Genomic DNA, 26,960 nt, shown 5'->3' on the forward strand with positions numbered 1-26,960 from the left:
AGGAGTCACAAACAGTGCTGAACATTGTGCAATCATCAGCGAACATCCCAACTTCTGACCTTATAATGGAAGGAAGGTCATTGATGAAGCAACTGAAGATGGCTGGGCCAAGGACACTATCCTGAGAAAATTCTGCAGTGATGTCCTGGAGCTGAGATGATTGACCTCTAACAACCACAACCATCTTCCTTTGTGCGAGGTATGACTTCAACCAGCGGAGAGTTGTCCCCTTGATTCCCATTGACTCCAGTTTTGCTAGGGCTCCTTGATGCCACACTTGGTCAAATGCTACCTTAATGTCAAGGGCAGTCACTCTCATCTCACCACTGGCTTTCAGCTCTTTTTTCCATGTTTGAACCAAGGCTGTAATGAGGTCAGAAGGTGAGTGACTCTGGCAGAACTCAAACTGAACGTCAGTGAGCAGGTTATTGCTAAGAAAGTGCCAATTGTTGATGACCCCTTCCATCACTTTACTGATGATCAAGAGTGGACTGATGAGGCAACAATTGGCCAGAATAAAATGGAGTTATCCAGTAGGGCTGTCAGTTATTATTGAGCACAGCATGTCACCTTGGAGTGACAGCTGCAACATACACTTCACCAAGCATATGTGCAGAGCCATTCTCTCAACCACACTGTTAACAGTATTCATAGATGAGATGATGAATCATTAGTATATGCAAGCACACAAGAGTGAATTGGAGTAATATATATTTCACCTTACATTCTCATGAATTGAACGTCACACAGAGGAGTCGCTTTGGAAGGGATGAGGCCAGCTGCCCCACGAATCTCAAACCAGGAGCTGCAGCTAGTAGAGGAGGGCCAAATAAGAAGAGAAATCATATGCCCAGCTGGCAACCGCAAACCGCTTGTTTTTTTTTTGCTGCTACCAGGAAGGCATGGATTCAGATTGTGGCAACGGTGAGTGCCATAGGAGACCACCACTGGAGATTGTGGATACAGTGCTGTAAAAGGCTCAGTGACCTGGTGCATTTGGTGAGGTGAGTAGCTTGGCTCTCAGACACAGAGTTCTGAGGGAAGGGACATATCTGAATGCTGCAGATCAAGTGTGAGATCTGGCACATACCTCTGCTTCAGCACTGAGGCTAATGTAACTGCACACAAACAGATGTGAATAGGCAATGTGATGCACAGTCGCAACGAAGAGCAATATCTCTGCATACGCTATATATGAGGGTAACATAAATTCATGCAGAACAAAGGGTGAAGAATGCCAAGGCGATAGCCCAGGCTGGTGGTGGGTCAGCCTACCTGAGACCCATGCACTCAGTGGAACAGGTGGCTATGGAGATCGCCGGGGTGCCTGAGCAGCTATCTGTTGGCAATGCTGAATCTCCAGTAGCTGGTGATAAAGGAGGTGTTGAGATAGCCTTGAAACATGGTGGTAATGCTGGAGATCATGCAGCTAGTTTGTTGAGCACAAGGGGACATTGGCATAAGAGGGAGTACAAGGATAGGGTTGTGTCATATGTGCAGTGTGAGCATGGTTTAAAGGCAGTGGTGTACATCAGAGCGTGCTTTCACAATGAGAAGGGCTGTATCCAAATAACACCTTTTGTCTCCCACACAGGTCCCAGCTGTGCTCCCTCACTCCTGTGGGCCGGATCATATCTTGGGCATCAAGAGGAGAAAGAGGTGTCTGAGGAGGCAGTGTGACATCAGACTAGCCCACACTCCACCAAAGTACAAGCACTTCAGAGGGATGTAGTGCACGTTTAGAGTCAGTGGCACAGGGTGAAGGGTGCCACACCTGGGTGCAGGAGGAGGTGGCAGAGAGAGGCATCTGTGCTCAGTCCCTCTTGGAGGAAGGAAGGAGGAAGGTCATGATGATGCTCCAGAGGGCAGGAATGTGGAGCCTCGGGAGTCACCTTTTAGGACACAATATTTGTCCAATTAGGAGCAGATGTGTGGATATCTGATGGAGTTCTCTGAGGCATTGGAGGCTCTTAGGCTACAATTGGAGGAGTCCATCACTGTCATGAGCCCCATATTGTCCCAGGGTCTCAACCATATGAGCTTTGACCATGAGAGATTGGCCAATCTCGTGGAGAGACACATGCAGCAGCACTCACAGCAGATGCAAGAGCAGTGTCTTGGTCAGGAAAGTGTTCAAGGGTCCTACAGTAGCCTGGATCAGTCCATCAGAGTATGAGTGCTGACATCCATGGAATACATGAGGAGCTGCGTCTGCGAACAGGATGGTCTCACCATTGGCACAGCGATTGCTGGAATGGATGACTGCTGCACGCCAGCAGCCAACCCCATCAACCCCACCTGAAAGCCAACCCAGGGCTGTAGAGGTCTCCGAGGAAGGTAAAAGTACCAAGAGCTCCTTAGAACCCTCATATTCCTCCACCTCATCAGCTCCTCTGCCAGAGCCCTTGTCTCCTCCTCATGTGCCAGTGACCATGGATACCCACGCAGCGATGCAGAGGCTGCAGACAGAAGTAGGTCCCCAACAGGTGCCTGCACGATGATGTGGGCCACCATGCTCCTCACTGCTGTTTAAACAGAGAGGTGAGCAGCCTGTCTTCATCTTCTCCGAGGCAACACAGTTGCGGGGGTGGGGTGGGGTGGGGAGGGGGAAAGTGCACTTTGTAGGAGCCCTACTTGAAAATGTTGTCATATTTTTGTATTCAAATGCGCTCAAAAATGATCAGTGATTGTTTGACATCAGTCAGTGGCATTTGCCACTTTTGACATCAAATGCAATCAAATGGCAAAAGGTGCTCAAAGGCATCGAGTGCGCTCGAAGCTATCAAATGTGTTCAAAGGTGATAAATGCTCTCAGTAAGCTATGTTGAAAAATATGAGGAAATTAATTATTTAAATAATATCTGAATTTATTCAGTTATTTTATTTAGTCCAAAATATCTTTCCATTATACAGTACATGCTGGAAAGCACCACCAGATCGCATCAGTTCTTAATTCATTTTAGCAGCAGGGTCTATACTTTTCACACCCCCCAACCCCCAGTCTCAGGGTCTAAACTCTCTCTCCCCCCACCCAGTCTCAGTGCTGTTGAACGCAAATGATGTAAAAATTTTACAGATAGGGAATGCGCTGTCTCGCCTAGAGCACCAATGGGTTCATCATGATTACTCTTTCCACATTGTATACATCACATGTGAGCACTTTTTGAACACACTCAATTGCACTCTTACTTGACTCGGTTTGTGCTTGTACAATAGAGAGCTCAAAAGGAATGATGAAAATGTGAAGATGCTTCTTACTAGTAATATTGAGGGCGCCATGCTATGTTGCATCTCAACGTGGCTTCACCAGGAGCAATGGTGCGGCCTGATTGATGAGGTATATGAGAGCTTCTTCCTTCTCTGTTGTATCACATAAGATTCCAGAGGCCAAAGGCTAAAGCAGTAGGATATCTTTCATTTTCTATCTAAGTGTGCCTTTAAGAGAGGCTGAATGATCCGAATCCATGGGCTGATCACCAGGGGCATCTCAAGCATGAGTGCTGGATGCTGGACATCCATCGGCACTGGAGTGTTGCAGTTTGGCCTTGGTGTGGGCAGTGCAGCTCAGTAAGCCATACATTGTCCAGTCAATATTGGTCATCTGCTAGACCCACTACAGTGGCTGCGTTGGCATTCCCAGTGTCACAGAATGTGGTTTGTGCAGTTTGCATAGATATATGAAAGCCAGGACTGGCACATGTCGTATCCAATTCTTAACCCGGAACATTGGCCAGGATGGATGTTGCAAAAGTTATTTCAATGAACTGTTATGGCACAGTTGTGTAATCATCATGCGCAAGACGCCATTTCTGCATGTATGATGCAACATACACTTGTGTCAGCGTGTCTAGGGTTTTAAGTTTTAATTTGTGTCATTCTCTGAATTGTGGGCATGGCTTAATTGTTGTCAAGTTGGCAGTATGAGTGCCTTATTCTCGGTCGATGGCACTCATGTGAGGGGGCCAGGTCGTAAGGGACTTATTATGACTTACTGTGTGTATGAAAATTGGTGATGACCATGTTTATGTTGGAGAGGGTAGCTGCAGTTTGAATGTGATTGAATCGAATTGATCATTCACTCCCTTATGGGGGATGGCCAATCCCTTGAGATACTGTGGCATCAAAGTAAAAGAATCTTTATGTGGACATATGTCACCATAATGTCTGATGGTATTTGTTGTATTGGACAACCTTACGAAAATCTATTTTGAACAAGGACTCATCTGGATTATTCCCTCCTGCATGGTATCAGCCCTGAATACATGGCCATGCCTCCCTGCTGCTCTGCCATTGGTGGTCTCCTCTTCCTCATCTGTTTCAGACTTGGCAGAATTTATAGGGGCTTCCTTCTCCTCTTGCCCTCATCTTCTCCCTCCTCATATGTTGCTGCTCTGCCCAATGCCTCATTGTCATCTATTTCGAGGCCTCTCTGCTGCGCAATATTTTGCAGCATGCAGCATACAACAAATATTCTTGAAACCCTTGCTGGGGCATATTGGAGAGCACCACCAGTGCGATCCAGGCACCTGAATCTCATCTTTCAAATGCCAATGGCCTGCTCGATGGTGCTGCTGGTGACGACATGGCTGATGTTGTTGTTGTGCTGTGCCTGGGATTATGGGGTCCTAAAGGGGGTCATCATCAGTGTAGTTCTTATTGGATAGCCCTTGTCCCCGAGGAGACATCCCCTGATCTGCATAGATGGCAAAATTGATTGGGGAGTTTTAAATTCCGCAGTCTAAGGGGTCATGGCAGCTGCCTGGGGATCTTGCACACTCTTGAAGAAAGACCTTATTGTTGTCACAAAATCCTGGACATTGATTGGGTGAAAGGACTTGTGGTTCACGAAGGTGTCCTCAAGCTGAGTGGGGACCTTTATTGCAGCATGGGTGCAGTCAATGATACCCTGCACCTGAGGGAAGCTTGCAATTCGGGAAAAGGCCTTGGCTTTCGGAATTTGAGATGCCAAATTGATGGTGAAACTAAAGTACTCCCCCGCATGAGCAAGTGGGGCATTAGTCACTTCCTTAATGCATTTGTGCACTGCTGACTGGGAAATACCAACCAGGTCTCCTGTTAAGCCCTGGAAAGAGCTAAGGCTCTTTGAAGTTTAGTGTGATGGTTACCTTCACAGTCAATGGCAGGGCACGGAGGTCGATGGATTGTTGCTCTAGTTGCTGCTAGACTATGCGACAAATGTCTGTCACAACATCACGGCTCAACCTGAGTCTCCTTCAGCACTGTTTTTTCTGTCACGTTGAGGTCTGATGTCTTCAGCCTGTACATTCTTCCGAGAGGATAGAATTAGCTGGTTGTCCTCCCTTTCCTCCTCCACCTTCCTGCTGCTTGTGCCACAGCTTCTTCCTCCTGATCTTCAGCCCTCCGTCTGGGCTCTGCTGCTCACTTTGACCGGCTTCTTTGGCCTCTATGTGAGAGGGTACTATACCCATCTTCTATGCTCCCTCGGACGAAGCACAATACACACTTCTAAAGAACAAAATGTTTCTTTACGCCTGGGTTCAACAGTCAATGAAAGCAAAAAAAAAATTGCCCTGCAGACCATCAGCCCCACTCTCCCACTCCCTTGGGTTATGAGAAGACAGTGGGAGTTAAGTTTTTGATACTTCTGGGCCAGTAAATACAAACGTATAGATAACTCTACCTCACCTCTCCAAAGGGTACCCCTGGCTATCCACAACAAATACATTAAGAGTAGACCTGCTCTGCCCTGGTCTGCTCTTTACACTTGGTGTTCCAGACAACAAGGATGCCAAAATCCGATTTCAGTTGTGGCAGTGGATGACTTAAATAGCCGCTTCCTCCGTGAACCACGGATGCGCTAAATTCAGTTGGCCTCCAATCCCGCTACCGCAAAAATGGAAAATGTCGTGTTCAGGGGCAAGTCCTGGGGTTTCTGAAGACTTCTGTCATTTTCACCATGAAAGAGAGCTTCACTGACACACACACAAACACACACACGCACATGCAAACTCACACAAACACACACACACTCACACACAAAAACACGCACACACATACACACTCGCAAGCACACTTATACTCACACACTCATTCACACACTCATATCTCTGCTCCGAGTTGGTAAGTTTTAATTTGTGTTACAGGATCTGAATGCTAAAAACACACACAAACCTCTGCTTAAACAAAGAAAACACTTGCAATTATATAATGCCTTTGAGGACCTCGGGCATTGCAAAGTGCTTTGCAGCCAATGAACTTTTAAAAAGCTTAAAACTATCAAGGACAGCATAATTTCCCACAACTGATTTATTTTCATTTATTGGTTCGTCACTTTGAAGTGTTAAAAACACATTGGCCAATTTGTGCACAGCAAGCTCCCACTAACAACAATGCAATGAATGACTAGATAATCTGTTTCTCGCAATCCTGTTTTTAAAAATGTTTTGTTGAGAGTTAAATACTGACCAAGACACTTGGGATAACCACCTTGTTCTCCTTCTAAATCCTAAGATTATTTACGTTCACCTGAGAGAGTAAATGTTTAATGCTTCACCCAAAGTCAACTATCAATCTGTGACTAAATTTGAGATTATGTGAAGTCTTCATGCTCCAAATGAAATTTTAAATTGTTGCCACATTTTGATATTTTTAAAATCTATTTTGCACAAAATGGATTTTTGACTAGTTTAAATTATAGAGAGGCAATAATGTTGCCAACTCTCCATGATTGTCGTGGAGTCTCCAGATATCAATCTGCAACACACTCTAAGAACAGACCCAGGAGAAAAACCAAAGGGATATAAAAACATTTCTTTGAACATTTTATTAATTATACAAACATTTGAGCTGAGAAAAGGAAAATGCAGGTTTGGTGGGGCAGGATGTTGGGAGCAATCGTCTTATGATGAAATCTCCAGGAATATGTTTGACTAGAGTTGGCAACTCTAAAATGGGAGAGGGAGGGGATGGAAAGAAGAGGTGAAGGAAGAGAGGTGGACTGTGGGAGGGGAGGAGGGGAAGGAGCAGTAGAGGGGGAGCAGCTATGAAAGGGAGGAGAGAAGAGGGAGGAGTGGAGGATTGGAAGGTGGGAGTAGAGCTGGGAATGGGAGGAGTGGGAAGTGGAAGGGAGGCAAAGGGAAGAAGGGAGTACAGAGGAGGAGTGGGAAGGGAGGAGAAGAGCTGGGGTAGAGTAGAATAGGGAATGTGGACAACACTGCTTAGGCATCCCATTGCTCTAATTCTGTACCGGGCATCTCTTCAGCTCCTGGCTCAATCCTTTCTCTTCTTTAATAAACAATCTCCAAATCTTGTTTTGCTTATAGAGTTTGATAAATTAACCAATGGTCAATACAAACGTCTGTGAGGAAGTAACAGGGGAGTGGGACTAATAGACGGACTCTTTCAAAGGGCTACATGCACATTGGACAAATGGCCTCCTTCTGTGCTGTGTCATTCTATGATAAACCCAGTTTGATATCTCACCGGAATCATCTAGTCTGCCTCAGGTATTCACACACAAAGCTGTATTGGAGTCAGATCTGGAGTTCCATTTTGATGGGAGTTTTCCCATGGCGGGGGTAGGGACAGGGAGTGGTTCCCGTCACAGGGGCCGACGGGAATTTCCACGGTATCATGTGACCCCGGCCTCATTAATTATGCATTCAGGGGTTTCCCAATGTGTTGTGCCATGGGGTGGGCTGGATGGCGCATGGCCCACTGTCATATCCGGGCACCATATTTAAAAGGTGCCTGAACATCGACTTTCCAACAAGACCCTTAGAGATGGCGGGAAGGGGACACGGACCTCACTGACTCATCCTTGGGCGTCTTCCTTGAGTGGAGGCCAGGAAGGATGTCCTGTACCCAGCTGGTGCGAGGAGGAGGCCGAGCAGGGAGGCCAACCCTGCATGGGCATAGATCGTTGCCGCTGTCAGTGCCAAGTGTGCCCAGCACAGGTCAACCCTCCAATGCCAGAAGAGAACGAATAACCTCATCCGCACCACCAGGGTAAGTAAGCCTCAGCTGCTCACAGTGACCACAATGAATCAATGCCAGGGGCATGGGCCTCGGTGGCAATGTCATAAGGTGATGTCTCATAGCCTCACTGCAGTCCATCCATTCTGCAGTTGGAGTGACCACTGTGCCTCCCACACCCTCCTAAACAGATAGCTCATAATGCTGTCTGGAAGGGGGAGGCAGTGTGGGTGGGGGCGTTGATAGGGGAGAGAAAGGGACTCAGGCCCAGAAGGCATTAGCAAACTCAGTAAAGGACATGCCTCTCTGAGCCCTTATCCTTTTGTGGATGGGCTCACTGCCCTGGAGGTGTTCTGGCCCTGAACCTTTCTGGACAACATGCAGTGCATTAATGAAATATCACACAGTCCAGTGGTATCCAGGGGTGGAGCGGGACCGAGCCATTAGAGATGGGGAGACTGGATTTGGGTTCCAACCAGTAAGGATCCATGTAAGTCAGGTCCAAGGGTGCCTCCATGTTGGAGGCAGCTATACTGTCACTCGGTCTCTCTTCTGTCACTTATAGGTGCCACCAGGAAGAGGGCAAGGCCCGAGCCAGAAGAAGCCCTGCCCAGCTTCAGCACAAGCCCAAGTCCAGAGAGGAGCGGGGACATAACACAAGAGCCATGTGCAAATGTAAAGTCGTCACAGCAGATATCTGCACCCTCCACCAGCCCAGAGACACACACCTCGGTGGCTATGAGCTTTAGCGTAGGAAGAGTCTTACACTTAGGTGGTCACCCCATGGACACATGTCCAGAGGAGGCAGGGTCAGCTGAGTTCATGTCACTCAGAGGAGTGCTGGGGAACACGTATCTGCGAGGTCCAAGTCCGATAACGGGCCTCCGGAATTGGACTTCCAATTGATGCTGGAGAGTCAGCAAGAGGCAGAGGAACATCAGGCAGAGGCGTTGGAAGCCCTCAGCAAGGTGGTACGTGAGTCAGAGGAGTCCATCTGCCTGCTCTGTGATGAAGTAGTGCTGACCTGTGTGCGCATCGAGGTCGCCGTGGGGAGGAAGGCGGACTCCATGGAGATCCTAGTCCAGCAGATTCTGTTGGTGATGTGCGCAGACCTGCAGTCCATTGTGGAGCCATGGGGGAGCTTGTGCAGTGGCTACATGAGAGGGGGATGGGCCGCTTCGACCTCCCTCCAGGTGCCTCTTCCCCTCAAGGAGTCAGGCAGGGCCCTTCGGGCACCCAAAGGAAGGAGGAGCAGCAGCTCGACACCCCTGCGACATCCACTAGGGAATCTCAGGGGTTGTCTGGTGCTTCCGAATCCCCTTTGCCTGTGACCCCTTCAACCTCATCCTCTGCCACTGCAGAGGGAGCAGCTGGCCCACAGCAGGACAACCAAGCTAAGCCAGGGCCCTCCAGGCCTTAGCTCCCCAGAGGACAGCCACCAAGATCATCCAAAGCAACGGGACAAACTGATCAGCAGGCTGCCTCCACCCCTGCTGCGCATGTCGGGGGAGCACTTAGAAGAAGGAGCAGGGAAAGGAAAATTAAGAAATATTAAAAGCACAACTGGTTGCACAGAAGAACAATTGAACATCACAATCAGAAAACTTTTGTAAATATAATCACTTTCACTTTAAGAATGGCTATTGTCTTGTTTTAGCTGTAGTGCCTAAGGCTTAGCATCCCCACCCCCCTCACCCACTTCATCTTCCTGCAGACACCCCATTCGCAGAATGAAGCATCTGCAATGAGGCAAATGTATGTGCCAGGGCCCTTGCGAGCTATGTGCAAGCACAGTCCCATGCCCACTGGGCCTTCATACTTCAAACTGTCATGTGCCCTAGGGCCCTGTCATGGCAAATACCAAATGCTGGGGTTCCCTTTCAGTTGTCCAGTTGAGATGACCTGTATCTCCACCCATCCCCGATGACCCAACTCCCATTCAGCATCTCGAGATCTCCACCATGAGACCTCGCATATGAAGAGGGTATTCCCTCCCATCCTGCAACTACCACAGGGGCCAGTTGAAGAGGAGAAATTACAATCCCCGACCACATAGCAACCAGAGAGACTCAGGCTTCCTTTTACCAGTTTTATCAAGCAAGGGCGTCGCAATCATTCCTAAGAATGAAGACCCAGATCCCAGATTGATTACATTTCACTACTTTTATACTTTTTCTTATAACAATACATTTGAGTACATTTGAATATATCCAATCGGTAACCTACACATAGGTACCACGTTAAAACTATCCTATTGAGTACATAAACATGTGATTTTGCTAACCAATTATTCTCAAGGGTGTATACACAATTATATTACCTAATCAAAATTAAAACACATACGCAAAGACCTTGGTTCTCATATCTCAGAAATGTTTGTGTTTCATCAAAGTCCTCTCTTGTCTTTGTATGACCTCCCATATCTAAGCTAAAACCATCTGCCCTGTCCTTATCTGAGAGAGGAGTTTACCTAAACTAACTTTATGTTATGTTTTATCTCGAGCCCAGCTCTCAAGGCTTCACCGCATCGTTACACCACTTGAGTAGTTCTGCCTGTGACTGCACATTAGCTCATCTCTTGAAACTGTGTAAATCACACAAGCTCAAGGCCCCTTTGTGTGCAATATACATCTGCTTACCCTCAGCTGTCATTAGGCCTAACATCCATGGCTGCTTGGAGATTATAATTGTTCTTCAGTAAATTCTTACAGTGTTCTCTTTTAGCATTTTTAATTTTCCCCTAACACATAGTTGCAATGAGCCCAGCAATGGTGGTAGTCACATTTTATCTACGCTCCAATACCTTCTCTCCTCCCCCAGTCACCCACCCCCATCCCTCATAACCACTGACACCCGCCCCTCCCAACCCCCCGGTATTACTTTCAACATCCCCTCCATTACCCTTCACCTATCTCCCATCACCTTCGGCAATGTCCAGGTAAACACTGAAGTTCCCTTCCTCCCTGAGAATCCCAACCCCATTAACATCAACTTGCCCGACCTCATCCTGCCCGCTTCCCACATCCATGTCCAAATTCAACTCCCCACTAGCAACCCTCAGCTTCCCATCACGTGACATTGTTGTAACCATACCCTTCCACCCTACAAGCTCCCTCTGCCCCTTTAACCCTCACCATTCCTTCCTATCATGGCTACCCTCAGTTTTCACCCCTGGAGTCCACCATCGACTCCACCAACCCCTCTCTGTGAACCCCTTCCCACCTCAACAACCACCACCCCTCCGCCATGGCCCTTCAGAACTCAAGACGCCCCCATGCCCCTTAACACCTGCTGAAGCCTTCCGGGCCCCCCGCCCACAATCCAGCAAGGCTCTTCCCATCCCCCGCTCCAGTCCATTTGATGCCTTAAAAGACCCCTCTGACACCCTCTTTCTACAGCACCCCCAAATCCCCATGTCCCCCTCTAGGCCTGAATCCTTCCTCATTCCTCTCCCACCCTTCTTTCAACCGTCCCCCAACAGGACCTCACCCGCCAACAGTACCTCCTGCTGCTTTCTACCTGCAGCTGGATGAAGATCTGATCCTTTGGCAAAGTCCCCGGATGAAGATCTGCTTCTTCGGTGAAGTTGCTGTGTCGAGAACTCCCACATTCTGGATGTTGCTTCACGGGGAAGATCCAGGTGGTTGAAGCTCCACCCACACATTGCTGCACGTGGTGTTCCACGGTCCTGTCGCTGGAGGCCTCCATCTTTTCATCAGGTCATTGTGAGCTGTCCGAGGCCGTCATAAGGTTAGTCCTGAATTTTACACACCATATTGGTCCAGACGTGTTCTAGGCCAGTGCGTTTTCCCACTGGCATCATGTACGATCGTGTCTGGGGTGGGCGATTCTGGTCAGGCCTTCATCTGCATCCCATTAGCGGGTTGCAAATAGGTTTCACGCTGGCCTGTGGCGGGAATTGCGACCCACCATGGAGGGCAGTAGCGGAGGATCCCGCCATCATTTCATGCTGGTGTGAAGCTGAGTTTTGGTCCTCCTGCTGAGTTCTCTCCTCCACCACAAACCTCCCCACCCCACTGCCCGGCCACCATCAAACCCACCGACAGGGACATGGGAGAATTCAGCCCTTTGCCATTTTTCTGAGAGTGGAGTAAAACTGCTCCACTTTCTTGACTCCAATCTGCTACATTTGGCATTCAACTCAATAGCCTTTCTTTGTACTAAATGTATTTGACAAAAAACTCACTCAGAGAGACCACAACATTTTTGGGGGATGGAACTCTCACACTGATAGAATGGGAGAGTGGAACTGTCCTGATTTTGGGACAGAGTCCAGGGAGCCTTAGCTCGAAGACAGCTCACCCTGTAACTGGCAATTGTTAACACTGGGCAGAAAAGTAAAACAATAATTCCTTTCCACCACAACCATCCCTTTCCTTCAGCAAATTGATCTCTGTTAAAAGGGCAGTGATACATTTTTGTTTGGCTGATTAAAAATGGTGCTTACTGATCTAAGCATCTAGTTGCACCTTTATCAAGATTCTGCAGCCCTGTATTGATCTTATTTTGAGCTACTTCCATTAAATGAGTTTCTATTTCAAGTGTAAGCTGATCTTAAGCTTCTTCTGTTGAATGAAAAATCAACATTTATTTGTACCATTTCAGTGTGGAGAGAACTCATTTGTTCTGCTTCCAATCCTGCAGTTCTGGTTTTCGTCTAATTTTTTCTTGTTACATAAACAAAACCTTATTTAGTTGTGCCTGCCCTTGGTGCTGTGTAAGTCACCAAGGGATTTACATTCAGCCACAGTCCGTGCCAGGCATGTCACCGCGACCTCAAATAACATGAGGCAGCATGTCTGAGAACACCTCAGAAGACATTCTCTCTTTGTGAAGCAATCAGACCTTTTAGGGTCCCACCAACAGAAATGGCTCATTCCCAATATTGGCCATTGAACAGATTTCTCTGATACACAAAAAAGAGTGTAACTTTGGCTGCTGCCATTACACCAAGCTTAACATCATCTAATCATAACCTCTCAAGTACTTCCAGCCAATACTCAAGTGTTCCTGTCTGAGGCTGGAAAATTGTTTTCCCTCTCTGGAGGGAAACACCCATTATGAATGACCCTGTAATTTCCTGATGTTTATCTCTGCATATATTCTAGCAGTAATCAACAAATACAGCGCAAACTGACTGTTCATTCCCTTTGTGCCTGTTCTGCTACTACCCTTTATTAAATGGAGCCTGACTCAGATCAGGGATCAGATCTTGGACTTTCTGGTCTGTGCTAGTTCTTTACCGACCAAGCTCCAAGCTCCAAAGGAAATACTCCACTTTTCACCGTCATTGGATCCCTCCACATATTGGCTCCATCTTCCACCTTGATTTATTTTTTTAAAAGAATGTAATTTCCAACTATTGTCAAATCCACAAGATAGCTGTATGCCACACAAGTTATTTTCCCGGTTTCTATATCTGGATTCCTCTCCTTTATATGTGTGTTCCTCCCCTCATCTGAAATGACCCCAATCCCCCTCCCCAACTCGTTCCATTTGCCTCTATAGAATTCTGCTCCTCTCTTTCATTCTCCATTTAGTAGCAAGAGTGATTCCTGGAATGCTTGGCGGAGATTGGGGATGGGTTTGTGGGAGGTGATGATCTGGCTGACCTCTCCCATTCTCTAAAATAAGTCTGTCCTATTATGAGCATTGTTGGCAAGGCCTGAAGGAGGCTATAATAGTCTGACTGTATCCCAGAGTCAATAGCTGTTCCCCACCTTGTGTGGTAACAGTTTGTTAAAAAAAGACTGTAATGTTCCCCCATTATTAAATTGGCTGGTGGAACAGGAAGTCAGACATGTTGAATTTGTTGGCAATAAGTCTCAAGGTTGCACACTGAATAAAATAATATTGAGCCGTGGAGTGATAAGGACATTATAATAGAATTCCCACCAAATTATGCTTTCATGCTCGATTTTACAAAAATATCCACTTTTACGTAATTGCTACCAAACTTCCATGCAGTTCTCTTAAAAAATTAAAATGTCTTTATGGTACTGTGCAGTTGAAGGCTATTTAACCCCTTGTGCCTGATTCTTTGAAAGAACTTTCCAATTAATCATATTCCCCTGCTCTTTTCCCCAAAGCCCCTTTAAGTACTTTTTCAACTTGGCTCAACTATCTCCATCCATATCTTTTCTTCAAGTTGGACTAACATGCATTGGAACAACTTGACTATAATTAGAGGGAAACGTTCAGTGGCATCCTTACAGAATTCACAATAAGGAAACATAGAATGACACAGAATAATGCAGTCTGGGCCAGTCATTAATTATATTCACGCGGTCTGAATACAAACGACAATCTGATTGTAGTGAGCGTTGCTAGACTTTGGGCAGCTGAATACCCAAAAGCTCCAATTAGTACCATCTCTCCCATCTCACAAGCCACATACTACATTACACTGCTTTTTATTAAAGGCCGATTCATAATACATAAGGCAAATAATTAATGAAGGGATGGTATGTGTGAAACATTGTTGACTTCTGGAAAAGAAAACCAGTTTAATTCTTGAATTAGATTATGCTTTGTCCCATTCAATATAATGATGTATACCAATTTGAATAGATAAATTGTACATCTAAATGGATTATCCATCTTTCTTCCCTCCGGTTGTTGAATTTGTTTTCTAAAACCATTTTGATTATCTGTAAATTTTCAATAGGTAATTATATAAAGGATAATGAATATTACTGCCCAACGCCTCAGGGAAGAGACACAAAGTGATTAGGTACACAAAGATCGTAATTGAGTGACTGAAGTAAGATAATGACGCAGGACCTGCTGGTCTGGGGCGTCTCGCTGCATGCCCCATTAATTAGATCTTTCCCTCAATCCTCAGGTTGAAAAAGAAGTTCCTCTGCCAAGTGCTGCAAGTGTGAGAGGGCATCGTGAGGGTAATAGTATATCCAGGACCTTGGTGAACGGTGAGATCAACAGTATATCTCCTTAAACAATGACATTTAAAAATTAAGGAAAAAATTAAGAACAAAGCATAAGGAAATAAGGTCAATTAGTGTGAAATCAGGTGTAGAAAGCGAAATAAAGAGGACAGAAAGAATAGATTAAAAACCAATAAAAAAAAGAGATGTAAAGGAAAAGTAAGAAAAAAAATTAAAATGGTAAAATCTTAGATTAAGGGAAAGTTCTTTTACATTTTAGACTCAATAATGTATATTGTTCCCTTCCTGAGGCAGAGGTTTTGAGTGGTATAAATCTCATCGTTAAAAGGTTTACTTAGACTGTTAAGTTCTAGCCCTACCTTTCTGAGGCGAGCTTGATGGGCAATTAATGTGGAAAATGCAGCAATTTCATAAAACCCAGAGAGGCTGAGGGTCAGTTGTGAGTTATTGTGAGGTAAATGGTGGACCGGCACGAATTGTCCAGCAACGCACACTGACTTTCATTGATGCCAGTGATTCTGGCATCCTCAGGGGCATGCCAGAGCAAACCAGCGAGAAATAAACAGCTGCAACTCTGAAATATTTTACAAATAAAATACAAAAATAACTTGTGGACATTAGCAATTTAAGGGCAACCTGTTCCTCGCCAACAGTTGCTGATCAATTTGCACATTTTGAGCACCATTAAACTTGCCTTTATCCTGACAGCAAAATCTGGGCCAACATTAATAACCTATTGACTCATGTATGCTTCCACTTCCGAATTCTCCATTTGACTAACAGATGCACGAGCTTAAAACAACTAGGGTCCTGGTGAGTGATTGTTGATATTTGTGGCTCGGTTCTCAGTCTGTCCTTTCCTGACCTGAAACATTGACATTCACACATGTTGTTAACACCAGCATGTTTTAATATAGTCAATAAAACACATGATACATCAATGCAAGAAAGTGTTTCACTGTACCCTAATGATTATATATCTAAAAAATATTTATTTCAAGAAAGGGGATTAAACACTGGTCTCTGGGGGGACCTGGGTTTGATGGGATTAAATCCCCCTTGGTTTGGTTTCCAAGAGCCCTACAGGGAATAAAGTTGGGCAGTTTTTAGCGTACATGTGCTCATAACACAAAACTGCTGATAATTGGGCAACAATTTTGTACCAACTGGTGAATCTCAGTCAGGGGCTATATGATGGCCAACACAGGAAATAGGAACGTATCAAAAGAACACAAAAAATAGGAGCAAGGGTGGACATAGCAGACCGTGTTGCAACGTTTCTTGCTTGGGATGATGGCAATCTCTGTGCAGACTCTCTTGTTGGTGTGGAAGTCATTCCCAAGGCGGGTGTAGTATTTCTCAATGATCACTTGGGCGGTTTTCTTGACTGTCTTAGTCCTGATGCAACTCATCTTGGAATCAAGCCAAGAGAAGAGGGCAATGGCTGCTCCACCATTCAATACGATCATGGCTGATCTTGGGCTTCAGCTCCACTTTCCTGCCCATTCCCCATATCCTTGATTCTCTGACAGACCAAAAATCTGTCTCTTCCAGCCTTAACTGTATTCAACGGTGGTGCATTCACAACCCTCTGAAAGTAGGAAATTAAGATTCACAATCCTTTGAATGAAGTAATTTCTCCTGATCTCAGTTGGAAATGACCAGCCCCTTAACCTGAGACTGTGCAATCGTGTTTTAGATTCTCCAACCAGTGGAAACAATCTCTCGGCGTCTACCCTATCAAGTCCCTTCATATGTTTCAACGCGATCACCTCTCAGAATAAAAGCTCAATTTATTCAGCCTCTCATCACAGGATAACCCCCTCATCCCAGGGACCAATTTAGTGAACTGTGCTGTACCACCCCCAATGCAAATATATACTTTCTTAAATGTGGAAAGCAAAACCCCACACAATATATTAAAAGGTGTTCATGCATAATTATTACCAAAGCAGGTTGTTGGGGCAGAGTGAGTGGACTTTATGCTTATAGTTGCCCACTGTGATTAAATGTACTCCTGGAAGTTTCGTCAGATGACTAACCCCCACCCATTCGCCATTAGTCGGCCAACATGTCCACCCTTGTGACATACTGTGCTTCTATGCTTCTACACCAATTGGAAAACACACTCATTACCCAATTGTATGATGCTCGACTGTTAGCCAAGCAGCCTTTTTTCTCCCATTTTCAACATTTTTATATCTGGTAAACAGAAATGTTCAAAGATAATGACAAAAAAAAACATTTTTTTTTTAAAGTTCCTGTGATTTTTCTCCAGGGCTGCACAGAACTATGTCCTGGTGATTGATCTTCAATTCCTGGAGACTCCTGGAGGGATGGCAACCCTATTTATGCTATTTATTTAGTACTTGAATCTCACGCTGTGAGTCTGAAATGGAAAAGTGTTCCATCCCCTATTTCCAATATCTCTCACCTCGATGAGCATAACATTTCAAAAATCACAATTTATTTCACAAATGGGCATTTTGAATGTATCTAATTGGTTTCTTAAATAACATCAGCTTGAATCTTATTACTCTCACTTAGCACTGTCTATCTGAGGGAAGCTGTAAAATTATGAGGTGATGGAAAAATAACTTACTGCGGTAGTGCTAGAATCATAGATGAGCAAATTACAGGAGGGAGATACTCACCCATTGAATGTGCACAGGCTATTCATATAGCAATTCAGTCAGTCCCGCTCCCCCACTCTTTCGCCATATCTCCAATTTTTGAAGTTTACATTGCTATAATTGCTAAACAGGTTTCATATACTGAGGCACAGCTCAGCAGAAGTATGAGTAAATCCAACATAAGAATAGTCCAGCTCCAAATCAATCCAATCCCTTCATTTAACAAAATGGAAGTAGATCGTGCTCACTCACTTCAGTGCAGGTTGATGTATCTTCTTTAATTTATAGTTTCAGTTGGTCTATATCCTGTCGTGTTCCAATTCAAAAACTTCAACATCCCAGCAGGTTTCCTTAGAATACTTTTTTTTAATATTGATGATGGTTTTGAGTTGTTATTGTCCCCTGCCTGGTGCATCCCACCTCATTAATAATGCATTCACGGGAAATACACCGGATCGCTGGCGAGCAGGCTCAGATTTTCCTGCCACGCCATGAACTAAGCGCTTCCTCACTCCTGGTGCCATTTTTAAAGTGCACCGGAGCGCAGCCGACTTCATGTCTACAGACCAGGACAGCATCCGGTGACAGATGACTCAAAAGCAAAGGTGTTGGCAGCTCCCAAATTTAGTGACACTTCTCTGAGGTGCCTGCTGGACGCAGTGGAAGGCCATGTCCTCTACCCCTCTCTGGCTGTAGGAGGTCCACCAGTGTCACCAATCCAGCCTGGGAGGCGGTGGCAGTGGTGGTCAGCACCACCGGAACACAGAGGTCAGCCATCCAGTGCAGGAAGTGGATGAATGATCTCATCTGTTCCGCCCGGGTAAGTCAACCACCTCATTGCTCTCAACACACACTCCCAAACCATCACACATCCACAGGGATCTCACACCTCAAGGGACAACACCACTAACTCTCACACACACCCTCACATCTCCATCAGGCACATATCCTCTGGAACTTGCGTCTTCATCCCATCCCTCCACTCACCACACAAACATTCCACGCAGTGACATGCATCCTGCTCACACTCCCTCCATCTGTTTTCATGCAGAAGAAGCTGGCTCACAATAGGAGGGAGAGGTCCCTGACTGCGGGTGGTATGACCCACATTGGAATATGTTGTGGGATGATGTGCATGCACTTTTAAGAGAACTATCTTGAACTGTTGTCGATCGTTAGATACCTCAATAGGATATGACTATGACGTATTCGTCCCAAGATTTGTTCATCAGTCCATGAGCAGCGGAGGTGAAGTCAGATATACTATGCTTAATTCCAATTATCAATCCTTGTGCATGATTGGTATGTTTACATTGAAGAAAGCAACATGTGGTTAACATCACTCTAAATGCAAGTTGGCAGTGCAGCTATACCAGGATTTTTACCTACGGATGGGGTAACTTCACAAAGTGTACTGGTGGTTTCAGGAACTACCTTTGACTATGATGGGACCTCCAATGTGGCCCTCAAGTGATCAGGGATTAGAGGAAGGGGAGGGGAAAATATGGTGAAAACATTTTTAGAATACAGAATGCCTAGTCTTTAGACATTTAAAAGCGTTTTTATTGGGAGGCTTTGTGGTGCAATGGGTAGCGTCCCTGCCTCTGAGCCAAAAGCTCCAGGTTCAAGTCCCACTCCAGGACTTGATGGTCAAGGAAGGTGCATACGTAATGTGGACAAACAGGTTGAGTATCAACCTGTTAATCCTTCCAGCATATGCCAATGACAAGTGGTAAGAGTGTGAGAGATTCTTGGTCAGCCATGCGCTGGAAAGAAAATTGGAGCCTTTACCATCACTATCCATTGCTCCAGACTGAAACTTGCATGTAAAAGTGCAAGTTGCTATGACAACTCAGACTCCTTGAGGGTGGCCAGTAAACTCAGTTGACTGGATGTCCGGTATGGATCAGATTGGTGCTGACAGCATGGGATTAGATTCCCATTCTGTCTGTGGTGGAATAGGGACCTGCCTATTTGCCCTACTTGTGGCAGACATTGCAGCGCTGTGGGTCTGCCTTTGGGCAGAGAACTGAAGAAGAAAACAGGGAAATATAGGCCAGTTAGCCTGGCTTCAGTTATAGGGTAAATGTTAGAATTATTTTTAGGGACGTGTTGACAGGGCACTTAGAAAATCATAATTTGGTTGGGTAGAGTCAACATGGATTTATGAAAAGAAAATTGTGTTTGACAAATCAGTTCGAGCTTTCTGAGCTTGTTACTTGCAGAGTGGTTCAGGGGAAGCAGTGGATGTAGTGTATTTCAAAAAGCATTCAATAAGGTGCCACACAAGAGATTAATACAGAAACTTAAGGTTCATGGGTTTGGGGTTAATATATTAACATGGGTTGAAGACTGGTTAACAGATAGATAAGAGAAATTAGGAATACATGGGGCATTTTTGATTTGGTAGGTTGTTACTGGTGGATTACTTCAAGGATCAGTGCTTGGATCTCAGCAATTTATAATCTATGTTAATTGCCTTGCTGAGGGGACAAAATATAACGTATCCAAGTTTGCTAACGATACAAAGTTAGGTGGGAAGTAAGATGTGAGGAGAACGCAAAAGCATTGCAAAGTGATTTAGAAAGGTTAAGTGACTGGGCAAGAAGGTGGCAGATAGAATATGGTGAAGGGTGTTTATCCACTTTGGTTGGAAAAACACAAGAGCAGATTACATTTGTTTTAAATGGTGAGACATTGGGAAATGTTGATATTAAGTGGGGGACCTGGGCATACAGCAAGCAGTTAGAAAAACAAATTGTACTTTAACTTTCATTACCAAAGGATTAGAGTGCAAGAGTAGATCCTGCAGCTGTATAAGGCATTGGTGAGATCGCAGCTGGTGTATTGTAAAGAGTTTTGGTCCCTTTAGCTGAGGAAGGATATATTTGTCTTAGAGGGAGTACAAAGTGGGCTTACTAGACTGACTCCTGAGATGAGGGGATTGTCCCTTGTTAAGAGATTGAATAGGCAGGTCTGTATTCTCAGGAGGTTAGAAAGGTAAACACTGATAACATTAAAAAATGTAAAATTCTTAAGGTGCTTGACAGCTAGTTGCTGGGAGGATGTTTCTCTCGGCTGGGGGCCTAGAACTTGGGGTCACAGTCTCAAAATAAGGAATTGGCCATTTAGGATTGAGATTAGAAGAAATTCCTTCTCTCGAGGGGTGTGAATCTTCAGAATTCTCTACCCCAGGGGAGATGTGGATGTTAAGCTGTTGAATATATTCAAGACAGGTCGATAGATTTTCCGATATGAAGGGAATTAAGGGATATGGAGATAGTGCAGGGAGGTGGAGTTGAACTACAGGGGCAGGATACTGAGTTCGGCGAGTAGGGGGCGGGGCCTGCTCGCCGACGCATAAAATGACGCAGGATGATGTCGGGCGGAACTCCCAACGTCACCCCGTGTCATTTCCAATTTCAGGTCGGCGGGGGCGCAGCCAAATCAGCTGTGTGCCCGCCAAACTGCCAACGGCCAATTGAGGCCATTTAAAAACTAATTGAAGTAGTTAAAGGACCTGCCCATCCAACCTTAAGGTTGGCGGGCAGGCCAGGAGCCCTGGCGGGCTTCAGAAAAAGCATGAAACCTCATCCACGGGCGGGATGAGGTTTATTGTAGGTTTTTTAAAATTTAATAAAAGTTGAATTAAAAGTGTTGGACATGTCCCAACTGATGTGACAGTGTCACATGAGGTGACATGTCAAGGAAATTTTATTTGTCTATATTTCACATTTTTGAATTTGGTGCCGATCTCCCTGAGGCAGCGCTTAGCCTCAGGGTGATGAGTGCGCTCTTTCACACACATGCCCCCCGCCCGCACAGGGAGCGCATAGCCCTTCCTGGTGGACGTCACGCTGGGCGGCCCATAATTGGCTTGTCCATGTAAAAGGGTGTCGTGCCCTCAATCGGGGGTGCCGATCGGAGGCGCGCCCGCACACGCCCATTCCTGAACTTCCCCCCTAAAATTCTTCCCCAGGATTAGCCATGACCTTATTGACTGGCGCAGCAGCTTCATAGGACCATTTGGCCTATCCTGCTCCTAATTCTTATGTTCTTAAGAGTGAGGGGTCAACAGAAAAACAGGAAGAGATAGTACGCAGAAGAATTCAACAGCCAATGCATGATGCTGAAAGAATGCATGGGACTATCCAGTACTGATAAGGTGCAGTAATGCAGTAATGATGCTACCCCAGACAATCCAAGAAGAACCCCCATGTAGTTGGAAACTTTATTCATTTTTTTCAGTTATGCTCGCTCTGATTGATAAACCTTGTCTTAATTGAGTCACAGGTGCTAATGTCAGAACTATTTAGAGCAGTGCTTCCCACTCTTCCCAGTGTGACCCCATTTTAATGCCTCAGACTTTATGTGACCCCAGAGTGAAAATCTGGGGGAGGGTGGAAGGCTTCAGTTGCTGAGTAGGAGAGAGGGGTAAGTGTGATCATCTCCACCTCCTTCACCCCAACTCCCCCTCCTTCAGCCCCATTTTCCTCTCCTTCACTGCCCCCCATGCCATCTATCTTGTGGGGGGAGTTGATGAAAAGGTAGGGTTTCCTCCCCAAAAATTAATGCCTACTGCTGAATCCTTGGATCCTCATCACCAGGTTGTTGGATGCTGTGTGTCCTCATTGCCAGTTTGTTGTGAGAGGTGGCCGAGTTTGTACTACTGATAAAGTTAATCAGCAGACACTTCTTAGGTTGAAAACTTCTAGTTTATTGACAAAGGTACTCAGCAGCAACTACACGTTTGCTTTCACTTCAAACTCTACAGCTACACTCTACCAACTACAGAGTTAGCCCATGCTACTCCCTATTGGGTATTAAAGATCATGTGACCTTCCTTAACAAACATTCTTCTTAAAAGTATATTACATATTAGATAAAACCATAACTACCACATTCCTCTCCCTTTACTCGATATACATTTTATATTTACCTGTACAATTGCCTCAAGATAGCAAATTATTTACACAGGTAAGTAATTTACAAATTCAATCTTTCTGGGGGTTTTCTTATGTGTGTAGAGTGTCTCAGCTCTACAACTTCAGATGCTTTGTCAGGAACCCCCTTTACCAGAGTTGCCTGAACATCAGGTGCTTCGGTGGGCTCCTGCAGCTCTGTATCCTCAACTCTTACAGGAACATCAGACACTTCTGTACTGGGTTGAGTATCCTCAACAGGAAACGCTGACCCAGTCATGAACACTGGTGGCATCAATTCTTGGTGACTTGTTTCTCTCTTCCTAAGGCGATCCACATGTCTCTGTATGACTCGGTCTTCCACCTCCACAAGGTAAGATAGAGGTCCAGTCACTGTACTTATTTCACACGGTAGCCACTTTGGTTCTCCTCCAAAGGTCTTCACATATACCGTCTCTCCCACGGTAAATTACCCCGCGTGACTATGCCAGCTATATATAGTTTTCTGGCTTCCCTGACTCCATTCCACCTTCCCTCTCCAAATTTGGCATTATTAAGCTTAATCTCATCCTGAGACGGCATTTCAACAATAACTCCGCAGCTGTGACACCTGTTGTTGTGTGAGGTGTGGTTCTATAATGGAAGGGAAAGCGTGCTAGCTTGGTTGCTGAGGAATCTCCAGTTAGCTTCTTCATGCCTGCCTTGAATGTTTGAACTGCTGTTTCAGCCAGTCCATTTGAGGAAGGGTGGTAATGGTAAAGTTTTTACATGAGTGATACCATTGAAGCTGATAAACCGTTGAAACTCAGCACTCGTAAATGCTGTGCCATTATCAGAAATGACCACTTCTGGTAGTCTGTTAATGGCAAAATTTTTGACGTAGCTTCTCAATTGTAGCAGAACACATTGGTGACTTTACCTCATATATGTCCATCCATTTTGAGTTGGCATCAATAGTGAGCAGAAACATTGTTCCCAGGAAAGGTCGCACATAGTCAACGTGTAACCGCACCCATGGTCTTCCTGGCCATTCCCAAGGGTGTAACAGAGCTGTTGAAGGTAACTTTTACAGTTGCTGACACTGTACACAATTCTTCATTAAACTCTCTATTTCACCATCCATCTCAGGCCACCATAGATAGCTGCGAGCTATGGTCTTCATTCTGGATATTCCTGGATGTGTGCTATGTAGTTCAATTAGCAATGGCTCTCTTCCCTTTAGAGGAACTACCACTCGTGCTCTCCACAATAAGATGCTATCCTGGTTGGTTATTTCATGTCTTCTGTTAAAGGATGGTTTCATTTAATCAGATACAGGCTCTTATGACCAATCATGAAGCGCTTGTTCTCATACTTGAGATAGGACTGGGTCCCGAATTGTCCAGTGTCTGATCTGTCCAGCATATACCAGTGAGGAACCTAAGAAATTTAACAGTAAAACAAGTTCTTGTGGAACTGGGACGTCCTCATCATTTTCTTGTAAAGGCAAACGACTAAGAGCATCGGCATTTGCGATTTGACTATCAGACCAATGTACGAAAGTACACTCGTATGCTGCCAGGATTAAAGCCTTATTTGTGTTTCTGTGTCTTCTTTCTATGTGCCTCCTTCTTTCTAGCGCAGACTTTAATCTCGGCCTTCTTCACGACTTCAATATTGGACTACACTCAAATGTAAGCTCAACGTGAGTGAACTCAGTGGTTGAGTCTCCCAAAATTTCATCATCTGTCTGTTTCTTAGAAAATTCTGCAACTTTTGCTTCCAAAGTCTCTTTGGCTTCACGTAGCTGATTCTTCAGCTCTTCCACCTCTTTTTTTGTATTTATTTGCTGCATCCTGGAAAATTGAGCTTGGTGTGTCTTCTCTGTCAACTCATTCTTCAGTTTATTCAGGGAAGTGCTGAATTCTTTCTGTTTCTCTTTGTACTTTTCCAATGGTACATAGTGAGACCTGAGGGAATCTTGTAGCGTGTGAAGGTCTTTCAGCAGATTTTCTTTTTCCTTTTGGAGGTTGCTCACCTTGTCTTGAACTCTGTCCTTAAGCACGGTCTCTTCGAGTTCCTTCTGCTGTCCGACCACGTTTAGGCTTAAGACAGCCTACGTTTTTTCAGATTGCTGCGTCCTTACACACTCCTTTTTCAAAACAGGAATGCTTCCATCTTCCTTTTAGAATTTCAGTGTCCACTCAAGGATGATTTCCCTTAGCCAATTTTGCTGTAGAAGGCTTGGTCCTCTGCCTCTCAATGCCAACACTGGTAGCTTTACCGATTGGCTTCCATGATGGACAGCTTCTCTACCTATGCCTCTGACTTGGATGTCTTCGCCCGTGCATGTTTTTAATTGGGCAGTTGTTTCTTCTAAATTTAATTGATGTTCACCATTATTCAGATATCTGAAGGTATGTTCCCCAATTACTGAATTGGAAGCTCCTGTGTCCACTTCCATTCTAACAGATCTACCATTCATTTTCACCATTACACAGATTGGCCCTGCCTTTCCAACCTTCAAATTAAACAATGATTAAATATCTGAATATGTTGTTTCAGGCTCTTCTACATTTAGATCTCACTGGGTTTTTTACTTTTGTTTAAAAGTCTGCTTGACTCTTTCCTTGCACTGTCTCATTATGTGTCCACTTCTTTGACAATAAAAACATTCAATTTTTTTAAACTGCCAATCATTAAAAGACTGCTTGTTCCTTCTCTATTGAAATTATTTCTTGTTTTTGCTGCTAAGTCATTTTTTTCCCCTCATTTTCCGGCTAGCGGGGCTGTTTCCCGCTTCTTGGCAGAGTCTTGCATTTTTTTGCCCTTTTTGGCTGGGGTTTCCCACCCGATGTGGAGGACAGCACCATTTTGCGTGCCCTGTATGGCTTTTGAATCTCTTACTGCGCTCGCCACGGTCAGTGCTATTCTAGTGCCTTCTTGAAGTCTAAGTTTGCTTCAGCTAGCAATCTCCTCTGAATTGTGTCCTCATTTACGCCGTGTGCTAAATGATCTCTGAGCATGTCATTTAGAGGTGTACCAAACTCACAATGTTCCATTAACTGCTTCGATCTTGCCACATAGCATGCATCAGTCTCCCACGGGGCTCTATTTCTCAAGTTAAACTTCAACCTTTGCATCATTGTTGAGGGCTTTGGTTGATAATGATCCTTCATGAGATCCACCAATTCATTAAAAGTTTTTTGAATCTGGGGCACTGGGTGCCGTCAAACTTCGAATTAAGCCATAGGTTTTATTCCCACATGTACTTAAGAGGATCGCTTGCCTCTTCTCTTCCACTGTAATCTCGTTCACTTGGAAAAAGAACATGAGGCGTTCAATACAATGAGACCAATCCTCTGTGCATGGATGGAAAGAATCAACTCTTCCGAATTGCTGCATCTTGAGAGGGAATTACTTCTTCGATACGAACGGAACTTTTACTTACAATTACTGTGGGATGTACAGTGCCAATTTTGTTTCTCTTGATTTCTTCTGTTAAACTTGTTTTATCCTCGTCGTCAGTTTGTTGGATCCTGTGGATCCTCATCGCCAGTTTGTTGTGAGTGGTGGCCGAGTTGGTAGTATTGATAGAGTTGATCAGCAGACACTTCTTAGGTGGAAAACTTCTAGTTTACTTACAAAGATACTCATCAGAAACTACATATGTACTTTCACTTCAAACTCTACCTCTACACTCTACCAACTACTAACTACTAATTACAGAGGTAGCCCATGTTACTCCCTATTGGGTATTAAAGATCATGTGATCTTCCTTAACAAACATTCTTCTGAAAGGCATATTACACATTAGGTAAAACCATAATTACCACACCTGCCTATTCACAGGCCTTTTTTAAGCAGTGGCAATGGGACCTCAGAGAGCAGTCCACGAGGCCGTACCAACAAATAAATCCCAAGGATTTAAAGTGGCCTCACAGCTGTCAAAAATCAATCTGAGTTCACGGCAGTCATTGCTGCCTTGGAGCTCGCAATCCCAAAGTCCCGTCTTGTGACCCCATTGTGGATCATGACCCACAGTTTGGGAAGCCCTGACTTAGAGAAAGCCCTTCCGGGCTGGATTGTTTCTCCGTCTACTGTTGACATTTTGCCACCTGAATCCTCCAGGGAAAGGCACTCAGGGACAGGCCATCTTCCCTGGGTTAGCGTGGACCCTGCTCCCAGCCAAGCACTAATAGATCACTGTAACATGCATAATGATTACCCTGGATTTTTTGAAAGACTCCTCTGGTCAACAGTGATTCATTATGGGATTCTAAAATAAAAGCAAAATACTGCAGATGCTGGAAATCTGAAAAAAATAACAGGAAATGCTGGAAAAGCTGAGGAAGTCTGGCAGCATCTGTGGAGAGAGAAACAGAGTTAACGTTTCAAGTCCAAATGACTCTTCTTCAGAGCTGGGCAGTTCCAAAGAAGGGTTATATTGGACTCAAAATGATAACTCTGTTTCTCTCTCCACTGATGGTGGCAGATATTATGAGATTCTGTCTGATTGATGACCTGTCACACAAATTCCACCT

This window comes from Cetorhinus maximus, chromosome 24 (genome assembly GCF_964194155.1).
Source record: "Cetorhinus maximus chromosome 24, sCetMax3.hap1.1, whole genome shotgun sequence".
NCBI lineage: Eukaryota > Metazoa > Chordata > Chondrichthyes > Lamniformes > Cetorhinidae > Cetorhinus > Cetorhinus maximus.